The 22,884-nt window shown below is 37.6% G+C and overlaps 2 pseudogenes; both read left to right on the plus strand.

Moving 5' to 3' along the window:
* The first annotated feature begins 3,165 nt into the window (after positions 1-3,165).
* LOC127107894 (V-type proton ATPase catalytic subunit A-like) lies at positions 3,166-8,257 on the plus strand (annotated as a pseudogene).
* An 11,266-nt stretch (positions 8,258-19,523) lies between these two features.
* Positions 19,524-21,194, plus strand: LOC127103529 (probable methionine--tRNA ligase; annotated as a pseudogene).
* Positions 21,195-22,884: the final 1,690 nt, after the last annotated feature.

The raw sequence follows: 22,884 nt of genomic DNA on the forward strand, positions 1-22,884 counted from the left end.
ACGAAGTTCCAATCAATCGATTGGTTTCATTCATTTGATCAATCTATTGACATGAATTAATTATTTGATGAATTAAAATATGTCACCAATGGGGTTCAAACCCGAGACCTCCTTGGAATGGTACAAGCCTTACCACTAGGCCAATGATTTTGTTGTTGAATATTTATGCAATGAATAAATGTTAATCTAAATCTTGATTAAGATAGATTGATGAATTAATTAAGTGTTATAAATCTGTTTTGGACGCAGTCGGAGGCGTTGGAAAGCTCTTTCAATGCTCTATCATATAGTGATGAAAAAACATGATTATATGTCAATTATTGATAGGATAATGATGATGAATATATATATATATATATATATATATATATATATATATATATATATATATATATATATATATATATATATATATATATATATATATATATATATATATATATATGAGTAGTTGTTTTGTTGATTGAATATATGGTTCTTGTTCTTGCCATAATTCAAGAACCGTGAATCCGACTGATATGAGACTTAAAGCTTTGAAAAACTCATACAATGAGATATTGCATGGTGATGAGAGACCATGAGCTAACCAAGAATTATTGGTAAAGGATAGTGATAATTGTATGCTTGGGTTATGTTTGACTTGTTTGTATGTGACAACTTGAATAACCTAAGAAAATGAAGAGCATGTTGTGAGTCGGATATATCTAGGGTTTATTGTGACATATTATGCTACTATGGGTGTTCTTGTATTATATTTAATGTGCTAATGTATATGCTATAAATTGATTGGATGTTGTTGGATGTGAAATAACATGATTAAAACTTTATAAAGATGAGTGAGGAAACCTAGGAGAATAACTTGATTAATAACTTAGAAAGATGATATAGGTTATGAAAATGAGTATACGGTGATGCTTGGATGCAACGGTACCTAGGTGTGTATCGTGGACAAGTATTCACTTGGTAAGTGAACCAATATGCCTTGTATGAAACATGTGTGATTTACGTTTGAGAATGGATCATGTTATGATGCCATGATGTCGTACCTCAAATGAAAAATGAGAGAATACGACCTAAGCGAAGCGCAATCGCACGCTCGCAATGATGGACTGAACAGAGTTGCCACCGAACTTTATTTATTCCTAAAAAGGAAAGGGGAAATATCGATAAAACCCAAGAAAGAACGACAATGATTATGGTCGTCGCAACCAAATCATGGTTCGGGAGTCGATTACGCAAGGGGAAGGTATTAGCACCCCTCACGTCCGTTGTACTCAACGGGAACCATTAGGTCAGTTGTGTGCGTTAATGTTAGTTTGAAATGTTAGGCTTTAAGTTACTAGATGGGAAAGAAAGAATAGAATGAGAGGAGAATGTTTTTGGATTTTTGACGAAGGACTAAACCTAAGTTTTTTATTAGTGGGCCTGACAAGATTTACAAATCCTGCTCCTACGTATCTCAACAGAGAAATCAAGGCTTACGTAGTTTTGGGTAGAAAAATGTTTATTTGTTGGTCGATTTTAGCGAAAGCTACTTTGTGTCAAATCGACGAAAACATTGCTGGACTACCCAAAACAGGTGGAAAAACATTGTCTTGCATTGTTTTGAAACAAAGTACCTTTCGTTTGTGAAAAGGTTTGAAGGGTCAATCGCACGACGGCGAGAAAAGAAATTGGTTGGTTTGATGTGTTTTGAATAATGGCGAGAACTTGGATGAGCGAGATATCCATCTCGAATCCTAGTCTCAGGAGTGCGCGGTATACACCACGTTCCATTTCCATCTTTATTTGTAAAAGTGTGTAATAAGAATTAAGTGTTTTTGAATTTTGATTGAGAAAGGGTTTGAAGAAACTGTATTGACAAATTTAAATGATGGCGAGAGCTAAGATAGGCGAGGCATCCGCCTCGAATCTTAATCTCAGGAGTGCGTGGTATCCACCACGTTCCATTTCCATATTTATTGAAAAGTGTTTAGATAGGAATTAAGTATTTTTTGAGTTTTTATGAAAATGACTTGACATTAGATCAAGCATTTGATGAACGATTGAGAAAGGTTTGAATGAGTGTTTGAGAGAAACAGAATAGATAAATTTGGATGATGGCGAGAACTAGGATGAGCGAGACATCCGTCTCGAATCCTAGTCTCAAGAGTGCGCGGTATACACCACGTTCCATTTCCATCTTTATTGAAAAGGTCTTGAATATGAATTAATATTTTTTTGAATTTTTATTATGAAAAATGGCTTGACGTTGGATCAAGCATTTTGATGAAGGTTTGAAAGAAATGGAATGGAACGGGGAGAAGAAATGGATTGATTTGTTTATTGAGAAAATACTCGACGTTGGATCGAGTCATTATTTTTGATCTTTTGAAATTGTTGATTTTATTCTTGTGTTAGTAGCTAACTAAGCAGTCAAGCAATAAAGAAATAAAACAGTAAAATTATTACATGCCAGGGGAGTGAGGGTACATTTTGTAAAATGGGGATTCAAAGTACTGGAATAATTTAATCGGGCCCAAACAACAAATAATGCAATGTATGAGTGTAAGTGCAAGAGAACTGTCTCATTGTAAGAAGGCCCAAGAGTAAGCCATGTGAATAAATAACACAACAAGTTATATATACAAAATACTCAAAAATTAATTTGAAAGAAACAACATCGGGACGTGCACGGATAAAAATTGAGGGACACACAAAACCTAAATAATGTGCTCAAAGCCGGTTTGCACATATTAACAACAATCGAAATGTCATATGTGATTAATCAAAACGCGGCGAAATACCATCAATGTATCGATAAAAGTAATCGTGGATAAACAACATGGGAATTGTTGAATCCATAAATTAAAATCGATGTTTAACAAATAAAAATAAAATAACCGCGAAAGAATAAAAGCTAAAGTTGAAAAGTGAGAATAAAATAAAACAAAATGATTAATAATAAAATAGATCCTAAATCAGTTAAAGATTAAAAATTGACTAAAGTGAAAAAAAGCTAAAACCAAAGTGAAGCACAAGGGTATCGAACCCAAGACCAAAGGCTTGTCAAAGCATCCCTTTACCAACTCCGCCAGACAAGCATCCTTGTCGTATGATCTCAAGCACTAATACATAAGATAAACAAACGGACCAAACCTTTTAAATAAAATACAAAGTTGAAAAAGAAGTAGCAGAACAAGTTCATCTTTAACGCACATAGATTCTGTTTCTTTCCATTTTGAACATCAAAATTTTTTTTAACAGGAAGTTAACATCACAAACAAACAGGCAACAATATTGCTAAATCAAACATGGAGTTCAAATCGGAACAACAACCATGGTTCCCTCAGAAGGATGCAAAGCATAATCGAAACATAGAAATAAAGCTCGGAAAGGAAGCTAACCGGTTGCGGCGAGATCGACCGACGAATGTGAGTAAGCGTTTCGCCTGAACGTTTTCCCCTTCTTGTCCTCTCTTCACCACCAAGAAAAACTATGGCTTTCTTTTCTCCTTGCCGTCGACTCCTCTTTCTCTTAGTGAACAGTAACGACGCTTTGTGTTTTTCAGAATTCTCCCTTCCTTGTGGGTGAACAGTGGCGGCTATCCAAACTTAGGGTTTTTCGTGAATAGTGATTGCTTTTTATATATGACTCCTCCTTTCTCTGCTGTGTTGCTGTCTTTCCTCAGAGTAGTGGGAAGTGTCTGTACGGAAGATGTTTTGAATTTTGTCCATATTCAACTTGTGGTCCCCTTCCCAATTCTCTTTATTTCCAAAACTTCAATGTTGGTAAGGAAACAAATTCACCACTGTAACTCACTTGAATATGTGTTTTCTCTTTTTTTTTTTTGGAATTTGGACTGATTTTATATGGTGTTGTTGTGGCAGCTTGACACGGTTTTGGTTTGACCTTTGCAGGGCTACGGTTGTGAATTGAGGTGCTGATGATGATAAGTCGTGCTGACCAGATGGAAATGAAAGGTATTGAAGTCTCAGATGCTGGCTCAGAGTAGGATTCTATCTTGCTTATGCAGCAACTCAGTTCATGCCACAAGGGCTCTAATGCTGAATTGATTTCAGAAAACTCCAAATGAGCCCGAGAAATTCCATCATTCTCTTTCTCAGTCGATGAGGTGACAAAGGAACTCAAGGCTTGCAAAACCCTCAAAATCGAAGCACCATTAGCAGACGTGGTAAGAAGAGCCTTTATTGCTTCACTGAAAGTGCGTAATTCATTCATAGCAGATGAAGTCAAGTCACGAACTGCTCCTGACAGGTGCGAGACAAAAAGCTGATAGTGAATTGGAGCAATGGATACTAATTTAGCATCTCGTGTTGATTGGGATAATTATCTGCCGTTCATGGAGGTTGCATGACAACTTTCGAAGACTCCGAGAAGGAGAGCGAATACGGTTACATTCCCAAGGCATCTGAACTCGTCGTGGTTGCAGATGACATGAATGAGGCTGCTATGTACGAACTGGTGCGTAGTGGTCGAGAAAATCTTAATAGTGAAATCATCCGTTTGGAAGGAGATTCTGCCGCTATCCAAGTTTATGAGGAAACTGTTGGGTTGATGATTAATGATCCGGTGGTACGTGCACCCAAGCCTCTGTCTGTGGAGTCGGGACCTGGAATATTGGGAAATATTTTGGGTGGAATTCAGGGGCCTTTGAAAACTATTGCAAGAATACCTGCTGATGTCTATACTCCCTGTGGTGTCTCTGTTTATGCTACTGTTTTCAAGAACAGTTTGATGGAGCACCGTGTGGCACTTCCTCCTGATGCGATGGGAAAGGCTACCTATGTAGCACCGGCAAGCCAATATTCCTTGAAGGACACTATGTTGGAGTTGGAGTTTCAAGGTGTTAAAAAGAAAGTCCACCATGCTTCAGAGTTAGCCTGTACGTACACCAAGGTCTGTTGCATCAAAACTTGTAGTTGATGCTCCTCTTCTTACGGGTTAGCGTGTTCTTGATGCCCTTTTCCCCTCAGTACTTGGTAGGACATACGCTACATCAGGAGCTTTTTGTTGTACAGTCATTAGTCAAGCTCTTCCTAATGGTCGTGAGGAACCTGTCATGAAGCATACAACACTTGTGGCTAACACTTCAAACATGCCAGTGATCAATCGTGAAGCTTCATCTAGCAGGAATCCAATCCAAGCACTATTTGACAGCAACAAACTAACAGTTTGTGCATCCATTTCAAAGCAATTGGACCAATCCACGTAACTAAATAAAACGATGGAGTTCAGCACAGCAAAACGGATGCACTTTAGCTGCAAGTGGAAATGCGTAGCTAAGACATGAAGCAACCTCTCCTGCAGCCACAACAATGCGGCAGATCATACACACATGAGGATTGCTAGGGAGTCTTGGAAACAGCCTCTCCCAGTGGATGATGGTACTGTTTTGGTTGAGATTTGGCATCATGACCAAGTTAACATGTTGGCCACTCAGGAACCCAAGTCTAACAGATGAATTCAAACACAGAGTTTGAACCTCACAATGACAATTGCTGAAAGAGCCATTGCAGTTGTGTCCAACATGGTTTCAGTTCTGAAAGAACTCATTCGCTCCACTGCATGCCTGATTAAAGAAAAAGGAACCATACGATAACAATGATTTTGCGGATTCACTTGAAATTGTTGCAGCTCTGTCAGGAACTCAGCCGACAGATTGAAGATATTGGAGTTTGTCCGTGTCCTCCGCAGAAGGTCCCTTCCAGTGAAGCAGCGGCGGATAAATCCGCAACGTCATTGACAGCATGTAGGTGGAAATAGGGAGGCCTACAAGTTCGTACACAGGCGATGGCCACAAAGCCGAATGGGATGACAACTTAACACTTAAGGGTCATGGAGTCCATGAGAATGATTCTGAATTGTCAGCCCAAGATCAAGGTGTAAACTCTCTGAATGTTGGCGCTGATGTAGTAGAAGATGTTTCTTTGAGAACTTCAAATAGTGAAAGAGTAATAACACACAATCTTGCATCCAAACCTGCCGACCTTTTGTCCCCGCATGCTTCTATTACAACTGCAGTGGATGAGTCTATCACAAATGAAAAAGAGAATGAAGAAAAGGAAAGATTGTTGCCTTTATCTGAAGATGTTTCCAGTACACATGTGGTGCGAACGAGAGAAGATCAGGAAGCTGATGAGTTGGATATGGCGAAATCTTGTCGAAAAACTGATGCAATTATAGATGACCAAAAGGATATTCCTTTGTTCGAAGCCAGTAAGGATGACCAGTCTCTTCCAGGAATTACTACGGAGAGTACTACAATCAAGGAGGCATCTCATGAAGCGGAACAACTAGACAGGCCAGTGGAATTATTCTCCTCTCTTGACATTGTGTCAAACAAGCATTCAAACTCTGATAAAGGTCAATAATGTACCCGTGTCGTATCTACACCTGATGATTCCACTCACGAGTTGTCAACCAGAGCTTCCACCAGATTCTTTGATCTTTCTCCTATTTCTGATGCGAGCTTGGTTAATCTTTTCCAAGTAGCCAAATTGATAGGAAGGCTTAATGAAGAAGAGTATCGGTTTTTGCTCAAGGCTAGAGAACCATTTTTGATGCAAATCCATTAACTAGCAGTTCAGTTCTGCCAAACCATGAATTTTCAGAAGTTTTAACAGGTGCAATGTAACCAGGAATGCTTCAGGTTTGGATGTGTGAGAAGCAAGCAGGACAGAAGCAATAAAATCGAGTAGTCCAACTTGTCGAGATGCTTGTAACTCAGGGCCCTTTCCCTCCAAATACTTGATCATTTCAAAAATTATCAGCCCTGTACTTGAGGCCCCTTCTCTTCTTGCTTTCAATGACTTGAGTTGCATCAGATTTTGTTCTTTTGGTTTTGGGTACTGACTGTTATGGTTTGGTTTGATTTTCGCAGGGCTTTGGTTGTGTTTGATGCAAGGTCATCAAAATATGTCGGCGATTCTGTTTACCGCTGACCCACATTCTGCTCCACTGGTGGCGGTGTTAAGTTGGAGAGCCTAAACAGGTTGATTAGCTTCAAATTGATCAAAAACTCGCTTGGAAATGCAAATAGATATCCCGTTCCAATTTTTTTTTTCTGACAAGCGGATAGACCGGTAACAAGAGCTGCCATTTTCTCCTTCAGACTATCGTTCTTTGTGCTGGCCCACATTAGAGTTGATGCACTCAAGTAATGCCCAACAAAATGTCCTATGAGTTCCAAACCAGGAGCTTCCCATCCACCATAAGGTGTACCCGGAGTTGGTAATCCGGCCGTCTTCCTGAAGTTCCAAATCAAACTATCAACATCCAACATCAAGAGATACTCCAAATTAGTCTGTTGTGCATCAGCATGAACAGAACCATCCAGTAAACTCACATCCTCAAGAGGAACTTCTTTGAGAAATCCAACGGGTGGCTTAAACACACCCAAATTCTTAACTTTCCGATACATAATAGTCCAATCACGCTGGTGCTCTTCTGTTAACAACTTCCTCAGTAGCAAATCTGCCCAAGCTGAATCATCGATTGGTGTTATATGATAGTGAGACATCACTTCTTTCTTCAATGTCTCACTCTTTGATGTCCCTAATTCATATTGCAATGTATGTGACTGAGTAGGAATGTTTGTGCATTCTCTTCCAGCAGCACAACTAGACAGCATGAAGGCCACACAAACAACAACAATATCGTCGGAGATTCAAGTGATGGAAGCGGCAACTTCGGGGAGAGAATGACAACAGCGGATGCTTGCTGACAGTTGGATTAAGATCATACCAAACAAAGCATCTGTGCTTAGGCCTGAATTGGATGAGGTCTCAGTCCCGAAAAAATCATGATTAGGAATGACCCATCTAGTGAATATGTTTTTGATCCGTTGGATTTCACTTGAACTGAAAATGCGCGAGCTATTGTTATCAACATATTCAGGAAAAAACTTCAAGATCATTAGCACCCGTGGTCCTACTTGCCACTCAAAAGCATAACTCAGTTGATTAGCATATAACTTAAGATTAGAAGTTAAATATTCCTCAAATGCATTGAAATATAGAGCTCTTTCAAGTTTACAGAACTGATTGAATGTGTTATCTGAGCATAGAGGATTCCCATCAAGCAAGAGTGTGACATTTGGAGGAAGATTAGTAGCGCCTGATATGTTTACAAATTGATTATTTTGTAACTCTAGTAGCAATCTTTTATTAGGATTTGAAATCTTGTTCTGCCAAACGCTGGATGGAACACTTTCACTCTGTCTACATCTCTCAAAGCAAAACCCAAATTATTGTAAGCTTCCAAAATCTGGGGTCACATGTAACAACTTGTTTGTAGTGTAAAATTGCCATGTCCAGTCGACCTTGCTCACAAGGTATACTGGCCAAAATCCTGCTTGTTTTATTTCTTTATGGATAAATAATGTGGTAAATGAAAACGTCCATTAAAAGGTTTATGGATTAATTGTAATGTGAAATTGGATGATTGGTTATTTGAATGGATACAAAGAAGAAAAATAGATAATGGATTTGGAATGAAACTTGGATTTAAAAAATGGACTTAAGATATGGATATTGAAACGTATGATGACCAAAAACAAAAACGTTTTGCACTCGACACATAAATTCATTGAAAAAGGAGTGAGTACTAAGAATATGACAACGTAAAAGCAAACGGTCACATGGATGATATATTGGAACAAAAAAGATAATGTTTTATGAGGGAGACAAAACGTGGATTGGATTTAGACATAAGAATGATATTCCACCAGATCCTATCAAATGAGAAAGAGATTCTAAGTCTTGCTCGACTATGGAGATCAAACATCCAAGGTCAAATGAAAAGGTGAAAATCCAAAAGTTATGGAACGACAAGTGATGGCAATGTCTAAACAAAAAAAGTGGGTGGACAGCCTCATGACCAGATGAAATGGTCATGAGGAGGAATGCAAATGAAATATTGATTGGGAAAATTTTCAGGGCCAAAATCGGGGTATGACACATGAGAATTGATATGATGTCATGAGAATCGTTTGATATTTTTGGTGAGGAACATTTGTTCCAAAAGTCCTATTTTGGTGAGGAGCATTGCTCCGAAATCCCTATTGGTTATTGAGAATTAATCACGTATTCAGAATTATTGTGATTGTGTACATACCACTTCAAGGGCTTCGGTAAAGCAGTAAATGGGGATGTGGCACCAATGATTCGCGCCTCAATTGGGTTTGAGTCCCAACCATGACAGATATCGAGGAAAGATGGACACCTAAGTGGGTTAGAGTCCCATATGGTGAAAGATACTCAACATGGGTTCGAGTCCCATATGAGTGATGGTTTTTAAAAGTGGGTTCGAGTCCCATACGAGTGATGGTTCTTAAAAGTGGGTTTGAGTCCCATAGGGGAACCTGATATCCACCGTGAAAGTCAAACCATACAGACATGCATGAACCAAGCCTTGACCTAGACGTAGGTCCAGTTGGGGATCGATGTTGCGTGAATCCAAATAGTGATTTGTTGAGTTATGTGAACTCAAGTGACATGTTTCCATACATTGTGTTTATCCCTCTGTTACTAAAGTCCTAGTTACAAGGTGCGAGTGATGCACAAATAACGGAAGGTGAATACTTGAGTTAGAATCGAGTAGGAATCCTGTAGAGCCGAGTGGACCCATAGGATAAGATAACTCACTGAGATTTTTATCTCATCCCATTATTAATGTTATTTTTCATGTAATCCTTGCAGGTTGAATCTAAGAGAAGCCGTTTATGAGTGTTTCAAGGGATGCTGTTTATCATGATCTTCCGTTGTGGAGTTGTGTGCAATGAAGATATTGCACATGGTTCTTAGATTTTTATTGTTTAGGCACTATTGTATAACATGTTCCATTTATGTTTTTAGTTTGGACATGTATATATATTAATGCCATTAGGCACTTATGTTGGATCAGTACCAATTATTAACAATTGTATGATATTATTCTAGATATATATTATACGGGTTGTTACAGTTGGTATCAGAGCAGGTCGATTCTCGACCTTGCCTTGAAACATCATAAGTAAATCTATTCCTACCTCATATGTGTGTTTAGCCAACATGATTCTTAATATCACTGTATGTAGTATTGGGCCTGATCAACCTAATGATATGTGCATGGTAGGTAGGATCATGGTTGATTGACCTTAAGGACTCCGAAGTGTGGGTTGAACTTATGCTTTGAGGATAGGCTCAAGCCAAGAGTTAGAAAGTTAGGAGTACTAGATAGCCAAGTTGAAGTTTCAGTAGGAATTGTGATCTGAGTATTATGGAATTGAAGAGTAGTGTATCGTTCAAGCGATTCTGCAGTGTTAACGGAGTTGAGAAGTTGAGGATCTCTATTGGATAAATTGTCAGAGCTTTGAGAAAGGTGTGAATTTCTAGTGGAATAAGATATACTCACTGATATGGAATAAGTATTGTGAGTAATTATGTATGGTGAAGGAGAAAGGATGGTTATGTTGCACATATGCCACAAGGTCTGGAAGTAAGGTAGTGTATCAATGTTTTAGTTTCTAAGGCCAATAAAATATTTTTGGAAGAACGAGAGCACTTCATGGAATATATATTTGGAATGGTACCTTGCAAGTGGTTAAGGACTTGAGGGATAAGGATGTTCGATTTTGTTGGGAGCCTAAGGTAGTGGTGAAGTCTAAGGAGAGACTCAAGGACATGACTACCTATTTCAAGTGAAACAGGTATGGGCCAAATGGAAGCTAAAAGATAAACCAAGTATGTTCAGTCTTAGGAGGGAGATCGGATTTGGGATAGCTCGTCAGCGGTTCAGTGTTAGTAAGAGACCATTATGGAATGTTGAGTTACCTAAGGATAAATTATAAGGGTTTGTGTGAAGGGGGAGAACGCACATTATATAGTAATGGAAGCTCCGGTGAGTTTTGGTTGTAGGAGATTTGGTTGAGGAGAAGAGCAAGTAAGTAGGATTTAAGGAATTCTAGTAGAATGGTTTTGTAATTGGAACTGGGAGAATTACCATGGGAAGATAAGTGAACACAGAGTGTGGAAGCAGTGTGAATGTTACAATACAACCGTTGTAATGGGGTACATTTTAGACAAAGGCACAATGGGATCATTAAGATTCATTAAGACGAAGTTATGGGCGTGTAGTTGATGATTGTTCGCATCGAGGATTTTTAGAGTATGTAGTGGAATGGAGGAAGTTAAACCTTGGTATTAAGAGAAGTATGTGATAGCAGCATTATGGTCACAAGTAAGTGTAATGGATTCCTTGTCTTGAGATGGATGTAAAGTAACATACATTTTGTTGAGTAGTGAGTCTTATGTTCTAAGAAGTTGAGTTGATGATAGACAATGAAAGATAAACCAAGCTGGAGCATGTGGACTAAGTGTAGGATATGGAATATGTTATGTTGCAAGAGCTTATTGGGAGACAATGAGGATCATCCGTGGCAACTCATAAAGATAAGTAACCCCGGTATGATAAAGTGTGTAGTAGGTATTGGGTTAGAATAAAAAATTCCAATCATAAGTGTGTGGCAATGATAAGGTTCATCTTAAGTGCATTTTATTTGAATTGCAAGAGTAATAGTGGCTTATTGGAAGTCTGGTTGTTATTTATCTTCTTGAGGAGTGTTTAGTTGATTGATCACAGAGTATAAACATTCACACCGTGTTGGAGCTTAGGGTGTCTTAATTGTCATAAGTGTATCGTTGTGGATGTACAAATTGAGGATGGAGTTACAAGTCACCACAAGTCAGATTGGTAGTTTTGAAATTGGGATTTCTGAAGGTGTAGTGCGTAGTTGGTCTTCTGTAGAGATATATGGAAGTCAGACATTTGGGGAAACCAACCTAGTGAACCATATTCGGTGTGAGTAACTCTTGGGTGTATCACTATTACAGATAATGAGGACCCTAAGGAGTGATGTTGGAAGAGACTTACTAAGTGGTGATCTGGAAGGGATTTGTTCAGTATATTGTATGTGTTAGTAAGGTGTAAATTGATTAGTCGGAATATGGCATTCAATAATTTCTTGGATTCTAGGCTTCGGATGAGGACCCCCAGGAGAGTAATATTTGTGGGTACAATGATACTCTACCCTATTGGAAGGATTCATGAATTATACTTCCTAGGAGGAACGGGAATCGTATATTCATGAAGTTAAACATGTAACTCGGACTGTATATTAGTAAGAGCATGAGCTAAGATTAGGGAAGATGGGACAAGACGAATGAGATGTATGATTTTGGATACGAAGTGAGATGTCATCTCTAGATGTGTGTGAAATATTGTGTGTGACTCTATGAGGTGTATGAACACTCATAGCTACGTTCTAGGTTGCTTAAGTTCCTTATAAGTGGTGTCTCGTTGATGATTTAAAGTTCCTTGATGGTGTTATGTCGTTTTTGGTCGAGATCATGTATCGGGAGAAATCTTAAATGAATCAAAACCCTATAAGAAGATTTGATACGGAATATAGTAACAAGAATTGGATAATGTCAAGCTAATTTGGGTAAGTTCATTCTAACGCAGAATAAATTTGAATGTTATACACCTTTATGGTTGTGGTTGCGTGACTCCTGTAAATATATCTTATGGAGGATGTTGGTCATATTTTAAACCTTTGTGTGTCAGCGAGAAATTTATTCTACTAATGGATGTCAGTGAGGTCCTAGTATTGTTTTGGATGGTGGGCACTCTACAGGATGGACGTGGTCTTCTATGTAAACTGTTAGCTAACAAGTGGCGCCTAGGAATCCCAGGTGATCCATTGTTGGAATCAGAGTAACGCAGTAGAAGGTGATGGATAAAAGAGTTCAATCAAGATTATGAGGATCAGAGAGATAGTTACTCATAAGAGTGGGAGTAAGACAATCTCGTGCTAATGGTGCTATCATATTGGAGTAGTACGAGAGGAGGGAAACAGTAAGAGCAGAGGCTTGCAACATATAGTATCAGATCAAGTGAAGTTTATGAGATTATCAATAAATGGATTACAAGGTTGTCACATTTGTTGAAGGAATAATAAGAGAAGAGTAGTCAATATTGTGTGCGGTCAAGGAATCAATAAAATTTCTTATGGAGAATTAATGAGTATTGAGTAACCAAGTCAAGATAAGATGTCGTAATTATGTTTTGTGTAACTTAGTGCGAGGAAGGGAAGTCGTGGTTTTCAAAGGAAATTGACCAACTGATGTTGAGCGGTATATCAGATGAATTAAGTGGGAGCAAAGTTAAACGTTAATCCAATATTGCAGTAAGGATATGGCTAAGATCATGAAGTATTGGGAGTTGACACAAGAGAGAAGTTTGCCAAGGAGGAAAGGTTAGAAGAATGAGTATGTCAGAGGCTTGAAATCGAGGAGAAATCAGGTGGTGGTCTAAGATGTTGATACAAGAAGAGTTTATTTTTTCAGTGAAGCAAATTCGGGGGAGAATTTCAATTTAAGGGGGGGAGAATGTAATATCCCAAATTTCCTTAAATGCTCAATTAGTTGTCAGTCAAGACCAATTGAGTTCATATGTACTCTATATATTATCAATTGTAACAATTAGAGCCCCTATGTGCTCTAAATGTTGCCAGTTGGGACATATAGAGTAACCATTGAACTCTGAAGAGATTAATTATTAATAAAAGAGACATACAAATATTAATAAATACAAGAGAGGACATTTTTGATAACATTAGTAATTGGTCAATTGGTGCTGGAAGATAAAATATCAATTGGGATATTTTATTACGACCTAATATTAATATATATATATATATATATATATATATATATATATATATATATATATATATATATATATATATATATATATATATATATATATTTGTGTGTTTAGAAAGAAAGAAAAGAAGAAGTGGATAAGAAGAGAGGTAGTAGGTAAGATAGAAAGAGAGAGTTATCAGGAAGTGGGAGAAGGGAAAAGGAAAGAAAGAAGAGGAGAAGAAGAAGACTCATGGAAGAAGAAGAGGAAAGTTCATAAACTCATCATCACCACCATCATATCATCTTCATCATCATCATCACCAACTTCACATCTATTTCACCATCTTGATCTCCAAGGTGAGTTCTTAGATAGATTTAGCATTTGGGGGAAAATAATTCGTGTTTGGTGTAACACCCCTTTTTCTATCCCAAAATACTTAACATATAATCAGAGTAAATAAGCACGCATATAAACAAAAGGGCGTCACATCGACGTTTTCAAAAACTAAAAGCTTTCAAAAACCAACATCATCCATCATCAATATACAATACACCTGGTCATTTAAAATAACACATTTCAATTATCATGAATATTCAAGAATATGCGTTCACAGCGGAAAATAATGAATATCCATGCATTTCATAAAATGATCCATGTCCCATACCATGATCATCTCTCCATAATCTCTTCAATTAACATGTTCACAAGTAATAGCATAAAACGTATCCAAATCAGATATGAGTTTAATACTACCAATCTACCCCATGTTACATGACCAGAGCATTGACTCACTACTTAGTCTCTAAAACAAAGCACCGCAGCTCTCCAGCTAATCTCGAGTGAGCTACCGTCCACTTACTTCAGCAATACTACTCTGGAGTATCTGCACGATGCCGTGTAAAACATCATTCCAACAGAAGGGTGAGAATTCAAATCATTATGAAGAAGTATAATAAAGCACAATGATTAAATTAAAGGAATTCATCACACTTCATATAACCATGTAAATAATACTAACCAATATTTATTTCACATGTTTCAAACATCCATCAAAATTCAAGGAGTATAATATTCAAATCCAATACTATATTCCCAAATATACACATAACTACAATTATCACATAATCACATATTTTGCCAAGTTATGTATCCAAACATCACCAAATTCAATTACCAAATCTCATACACACCAACTCAATCACATCAATGCATACATTCAATTATCACATAACTCTAATGTGACTCAATGCAAGACATGTGACTCTATGCATGTGGTACCGCAATGTGAACCCAACGTTTCACCGCTTTCCGATCCAATATCTAGAATCCAAGCCATGCTTCTGATCCGGACAAGATTAAAGCCACCTCGTCTATTTCCAATTAAGGATCAACGTCTACTACGCCTATTTCCAATTAAGGATCAACGTATGCTACATCTACTACGCCTATTTCCAATTGAGGATCAACGTATGCTACATCTACTACGCCTATTTCCAATTAAGGATCAACGTATGCTACCATGTGAACCCACAGTTTCACCGCTTCCACCATGAAGCCGACCATGCCATGAATGAATGTACAAATACCAACACATATGCAATTAAGATCATCTCTACCATCTTAACATTCCACATATCACCATAATTCAACTCGATGAATTATCCATCAATGGTACATATACACATCCATAACAATATATCATTCACAATATAAACTAATTATCAAACACGCACACTAAATTTCATTGCAATTGAATACAACTTTTAAAATCTAAATTTTTCAATTTTCAACAGTGGTAACCGGTTAACGTTCGATGGGTAACCGGTTAACACAAAATAGAGCAACTAACCGGTTAACGCTTGGTGGGTAACCGATTAACGTAAAACAGAATCAATTTCCTACGCAAATTTTCAAGCGAGTAACCGGTTAACGCTCGGTGAGTAACCGGTTAACATAAAACAAAATTAACATATTTTTAAGAAAGTAACCGGTTAACGCTCGGTGGGTAACCGGTTAACGTAAAACAGAATGCAGAATTTTCTGCGTTTTTCATCGTTGGAGGACTTTCGGACCTCCGATTTCGATTCCGTAAAAAGCCAAACGTTCAGAAAATTGTAACTCATACAATACCCTAGGTATATAATGTTAAGTTTCAATTTTTAACACAATTAAATCACCAAAATCAAGAGTACTCATCAAACCTAACAATTCCAAACAACCATACAAAATTAGGGATTTTAACCTAACATGCTTCTACCCATTGACCCAATCATACTAACCCATAATAATAAGGATTCTCCCACTTACCTCTTCAATTTTCTAGAAACCCTAGCTTTTCTCTTGTTCTTCCCCTCTTCTCCTTACTTTTCCTCTTCTCTTTCTCTATTGCCTTCAAATGATCAATTGAATCCTAATTCTCACTCTCCTCCCTTTTATATACTAGTATTCTATTTGGGCTTAAAGCATGATACTTCTAATTTAATTAATAGGCCCAATAAGACCTAATATTTAAATATCTCTATTTAATTCAAATAAATTAAACCAACTAAATATGCACACCAAGTTAATTAATCCAATTATTCATTATATCTCATTTCAACTAAATAATTAATTAACACACCAAATTAATAATATAATCAATTACTATACTACCTAACAACCAATTAATTAATTAACACTCCAAATAAATAAAATAAAATATAGTAATAATAATATAAGAGATAATTACTAAAATTGGGTTGTTACATTTGGGGGTTAGGATTTGTGAGAATTTGTGATGAACTTGTTGTGTTTATACTCCCCTTGGTTCCATGTAGTTGTTGTTGTTCTATGTTGTTTGTGATCTTTCATGTTGCCATATGAATGGATGTTATGTTGTGATGGATTAAGGTGTTGTTCCTTGTTTACATGATGCTCATGTTGGTTGGGTTGATGGGATGAATTAAAGATGATTAGGGATGGTATAAATGGAGTTAACAGATGAATTTTTGAAGAAAAAGGAAGAACCAATCGATTGGATGAACTTTCTGTGGTGAAGAAGTGAAATTTTTTAGGAACCAATCGATTGGTCTTTCTGTTTTTGAATCGATTGATTCATTTGATCAATCTATTGACATGAATTAATTATTTGACGAATTAAAATATGTATATTTTATTGGGATATTTTATTACTACCTAATATTATAATATATATATATATATATATATATATATATATATATATATATATATATATATATATATATTATATGTTATATATATTTGTGTGGTTAGAAAGAAAGAAAAGAAGAAGTGGATAAGAAGAGAGGTAGTAGGTAAGATAGAAAGAGAGAGTTATCAGGAAGTGGGAGAAGGGAAAAGGAAAGAAAGAAGAGGAGAATAAGAAGACTCATGGAAGAAGAAAAGGAAAGTTCATAAACTCATCATCACCACCATCATCTCATCTTCATCATCATCATCACCAACTTCACATTTATTTCACCATTTTCATCTCCAAGGTGAGTTCTTAGATAGATTTAGCATTTGGGGGAAAATAATCCATGTTTGATTGTTAGGATTTGTGAGAATTTGTGATGAACTTGTTGTGTTTATACTCCCATTGGTTCCATGTAGTTGTTGTTGTTCTATGTTGTTTGTGATCTTTCATGTTGCCATATGAATGGATGTTATGCCGTGATGGATTAAGGTGTTGTTCCTTGTTTACATGATGCTCATGTTGGTTGGGTTGATGGGATGAATTAAAGATGGTTAGGGATGGTATAAATGGAGTTAACAGATGAATTTTTGAAGAAAAAGGAAGAACCAATCGATTGGATGAACCTTCTGTGGTGAAGAAGTGAAATTTTTTAGGAACCAATCGATTGGTCTTTCTGTTTTTGAATCGATTGATTCATTTGATAAATCTATTGACATGAATTAACTATTTGATGAATTAACATATGTAACCAATGGTGTTCGAACCTAGGACATCCTTGGAATGGTACAAGCCTTACCACTAGACCAATGATTTTGTTGTTGAATACTTATGCAATGAATAAATGTTAACCTAAATCTTGATTATGTCATACCCCGATTTTGGCCCTGAATTTTTTTTCCCATCAACCAGTCATTTGCATTTCTCTTCATGACCATTTCACGTTTAGATTCTTCACTTCTTATTGAGAGATCTTTCATTCATTCATGTTTAATGATTTCTACGAAGTCATTCATCTAGAAAAAACAAGGAAAAGTTGAAGAAGCCAGAAGGGTATTCTCAAATGTCATTCACAAAAACCATGCCACATATAATTCCATGATAACCGTGTTTGCAAAAAATGGCAGAGTTATTAAGGCACAATAATTGTTTGATAAAACGTCTCATAGAAACATTATTTCATGGAACACCATGATTGCTGGGTATCTTCATAACAGCACGGTTGAACAAGCCAATAAGTTGTTTGATGTAATGTCTGAAAAAGACAATTTGTTCGTGGGCTTCGATGATTACTCTTGTCAGAAAGAGATTATGCCTCTTAGAAAGGAACTTTTGAGTGTAGAAATGCTGCCCATAGTATCCCCAATCTCTAATACAACTGGAATGAGATTAATGAGAAGCATATGTCATCTTGAAAGTGCTTACTTTTCCATGAGATCTAAGGTTCAGCTCTCTGAAACAGGTGCGACAGATCACCCAGAGAAAGATATGCTAAGAACTCGCGAGAACTGGCGTGGGACACAAAAAGGCGAAGAAAAACATAAAAGTAAAGATGCCTTAGGAACCTTCTTTGATGGTTTGAGCAAATATGCACGTTACAACAGGCTTGAAGTGCGGGCTATACTAAGAAATGTAGATTTTAACAATCCTGCAAATGTGATATGCTCTCTGAGCTTTGATCGGGATGAAGATTACTTTGCTTCTGCTGGGATATCTAAGAAAATAAAAATCTTTGACTTCATTACACTTTGCAATGATTCTGTCGATATCCATTATCCTACAGTTGAGACGTCAAACAGATCAAAGCTCAGTTGTGTTTGCTGGAATAACTATATTAAGAATTATCTTGCCTCTACAGACTACGATGGTGTAGTGAAGTTATGGGATGCTAGTACAGGTCAAGAATTTTCTCAGTACAGTGAACATGAAAAGAGGGCTTGGTCTGTTTATTGTTCTCCAGTATGTCCTACAAAATTTTCCAGTGGAGGTGATGATTGTACTGTCTAGGCGCAATCCGGAATGTTGCTAATGTATGCTGTGTTCAATTTTCTGCTCATTCCTCTCATTTGCTAGCTTTTGGATCTGCAAATTATTCAACTTACTGTTACGATCTTCGCAATCTTAGAAGTCCCTGGTGTGTACTGGTAGGCCACCGTAAAGCTGTAAGCTATGTCAAATTCTTAGACTCTGAAACACTTGTTTCTGCCTCTACTGATAATTCACTAAAGATATGGGACCTCCAAGACAATCTTATTCTATGGAGATTGATGATCTTAAAATTGCCGGTAATAGTTTGCAGCCGCATCAGTATCAGCAACAGTGGATGTCCATGCAGTATCCTACTACTGCTATGGCTATGATGCAGCATCAGATGATGATGTATCCACAACATTACATGTTGTGTGTTCATCCTCATCATTATCAGGCGCCGCCTCATTGACATTAATTGTCGGCCGGTTGCAGCACAAAAGCACAAGAGAGCCTGCACGCACAACATACTGCAAGGAGTTAAACTTCTTATCCAAGGCAGGATTACCTCCCCCATTTAATGTTCTTCTTGTGTGTTATTCACTTTTCGAACGGTACAACCCACAGTAGAAGGATGATCGTAAAATTTTGAAGCGTTGGAAGTGGAGTTGTGTTATGATGGATGAGGCACATGCTTTAAAGGACAAAAATAGCTTTAGGTGGAAAAATCCGGAGAATGTGGAGTTATTTCAGTTTATGGGAAAGGACAATGTGCCATTCCACACTGTAATGTTTCCATCTACTCTACTTGGGACAGATCAAAATTGGACTTTAATGAAGACTATTAGTGTTACTGAATACCTGAATTATGAAGCAGGGAAGTTTTCTAAGAGCAAAGGCATCGGGGTATTTGGTAATGATGCAAAAGACACTACTATTCCAGTTGAAGTCTAGAGATATTGCTTGCTCACAAATAGGCCTGAGGTATCAGATACACTTTTTATGTGGTCTGACTTGCAAGCAAAATTAAATACTGAGTTGCTGAATAACTTGGGAAAACTTCGTCAACAGAGTTTTGAGTTTTATTGCCAAACCTGCAGGTCAAGGATATGATTCCATTATTCCTACTATTCCTGATGATGTAAGCGGTGACTCCCATGATCCAACCAAAAAATTGGCCAGCAAAGTTGCTGCATATTTGGAGCAATACATAGAAGCAATGGAGAAGGTTAAACTCAAGCAAGGATTGAAAATTGCAATGAGCATATCCGGTGAAGGGAATGCATATTTGCAGGAAACTGAGTTTTGGCGTCTTTACAAGCAAAACCAATCTCTCTGCTCCCTTGTTATGAAAACGGCTGCTGGGGTTGTATATCTTCTTGCTTGTTTATTGGAACCTTTTATGCCATCCTTCAGTCTCGAGGTATTCAAGCAGCTAAATTTGTCTACGGAGATACATCTTTCACTTTCTGTTGATAAAGGAGATGTTGATAGATTAAGAAAACCCTGGGATCTCCTGAGTGCCGGTCATAAAATTGGAACACCAAAGCCCTTGTTCAGGGAACTGAAAGACGAAGAAGTGGAGTTCTACAGGAAGAAATATGAAGGAAGTCAAGCAAATAAGGTTTTGCATGCAGAGGCCGAAGCTGCTGAAAATGTTGCCGCACAGTTGAAAAAAACAAAAGTTTCAGATGGCACCGGGAAGAAAAAATCAGGAGCAAAATCAGGAGCAAAATCATCAAATGAAGCCAAAAACAAGGCTGCTGCTGAACCAGATATTTCCATCACAAGCTTGATATTCGAGTTGGTCTCATAAAAAAGGCTGAAAAGCATCCTGATGCAGATTCACTATACGCTGAAGAGATTGATGTTGGGGAAGAACATACAAGAACTGTTGTCACTGGACTTGTCAAGTATATACCACTTGATGAAATGCAGAACCAAAAAGTCTGTGTTTCTTTGCAACTTAAAACCAGCAAGCATGAGGGGCATTAAATCCCAAGCAATGGTTCTTGCTGCTTCCAATGATGATCACACCAAGGTTGAGTTGGTTGAACCGCCCAGTTCTGCTTCTGTTGGAGAACGAATTACATTCCCAGGGCACGAAGGCAGTCCCGATGAACTCTTAAACCCAAAGAAGAAAGTTTGGGAGATATTGAAAGTCGATCTCCACTCTAATGAGAAGCTAGATGCAACATATCAGGAAGCCAAGGAGAAGCCTGGTGACTGTCCCATATTTTTGCTATTTTCGGTCAATACTAGTGGACAGTTTGTTGGTTTGGCAGAAATGGTGAGCCCAGTTGATTTTGATAGAACAGTAGAGTATTGGCAGCAGGACAGTTGAACTCAAAGGATCCCAATCAACAGATATTGAGAGATCTTGATTATTCTCGGGTTAGTCGTCGCCTTCTTGTGGCAGTTGGTGATGATGGTACAGTACATTTGTGGGATACAACTGGACGCAACCCTAAGCTTTCATGGATGAAGCAACATTCAGAACCAACTGTTTTTCAATGCTTCAATTTCCAACCAACGCATGACGGATCCATGAAGACTTTGATACGGAGGAGGATGCAATATTATGTGCAGTTGTTCATGAGTATGGTCCTAACTGGAGCTTTGTTAGTGAAATGCTTTATGGCATTCCTGCTCTGATCAATGCTACCATAACTCCTTCAAAAGCATTCATGCAGGGTGAGTGTGCTCAAGCATTACAAGAGAATGCTATGTGCGCTTTAGCAAATATCTCTGGTGGTTTGCCCTATGTAACACCCCAAAATTTGCCCTCCTTATTCACGCATTCATTTTTAGGTCATTTAACATTAGATACATTGCATTTCATCATGTCAATCGGGATTAGCTCCAAGAAGCTTGAACATCATCCAGGACACTTTGTGGGTTCTATTTAGATGATCAGTCAACACAAGGGAAAGACTTGAGTTACTTCCAACAGGGGTCTATTCGTCATTCAAAATGTTAATCTTGAAGGAGCAAAGGTTTGTTCATGAGCTGTCATGCTCGCTAGGCGAAGCCCACGTGTTATGCAAAAAAAAGAAAAAAAAAAGAAAAAGAAAAAACGAAAAACGAAAAAAAAAACGAAAAACAAAAATAAATAAAATAAATAAATAAATAGATAAATAAATAAATAAATAAATAAATAAAAGAAAAAAATCTCAGACTTTGACCTCTCTCAAAAGCCCACTAAGCTACCAATATTAGGCTATAAATACTAGAGTTTTCATTGAAACAAGACCCTGGACAAAACCTGGAGAGAAACCTAGACAGAGAGAGTGAGAATTAATCTACAGCAACCTCCAGGCAACTCTGAAAGGTTCATTCTGACTCACACACTTTCAGCTCAAGCAAACCCTAACATTGGTTTACAAATCCAGCCGTGCCATTTGATTTCAACCGATCTCTCCAATCAGGTTTGCCCTTATTCCCATTACCTTTGTGCTTTGAAGTTGAATACTCTGAATGTTTGAGGTATGATGGATGAATTTCATTAGGTTTTTGCCCACGGGTTCATAATTATGTATGAATGTATAAATAATGTCTTAAATGCTTAATCGTTTAATTTCTGAAGTGTATGCCACAGGGTTTGAGGTTTTTGAAACCATACTGTTATCCATGAAAAATCCAAAACCCGCAGGCGCTCGCTAGCACCTTCGCTAGGCGAGCACGCAGCGACGCTTCGCCAAGCCTTCGCTAGGCGGGACAGTAGCGATCGCGACAGTAGCATTTGCTTTTTTCTGTTTTGCTCTAATCTGACTTACGTTTGTCATAGCATGTTTTCTCCTAATCCTTATCGTGTTTCACTAACCCTTTTGTTGAGTTTTTGTGAAGGCTCACATGACTTTTGCAGGGATAGCTCGCTGGATATTCCACTTTGCTTGTGGGATACCATTTGGGAGATTTATTCTGATTGCCTTGTTGGCACGTTTACTTTATACATGTTTGTTTTGTATGTGTTCGTATCCCCACAGGTAGCGCGGTTCCTTCGTCAAGGACTGCCTTTTTGCATGAGCATCTCT

Source organism: Lathyrus oleraceus, chromosome 7, assembly GCF_024323335.1.
Source record: "Lathyrus oleraceus cultivar Zhongwan6 chromosome 7, CAAS_Psat_ZW6_1.0, whole genome shotgun sequence".
Lineage (NCBI taxonomy): Eukaryota > Viridiplantae > Streptophyta > Magnoliopsida > Fabales > Fabaceae > Lathyrus > Lathyrus oleraceus.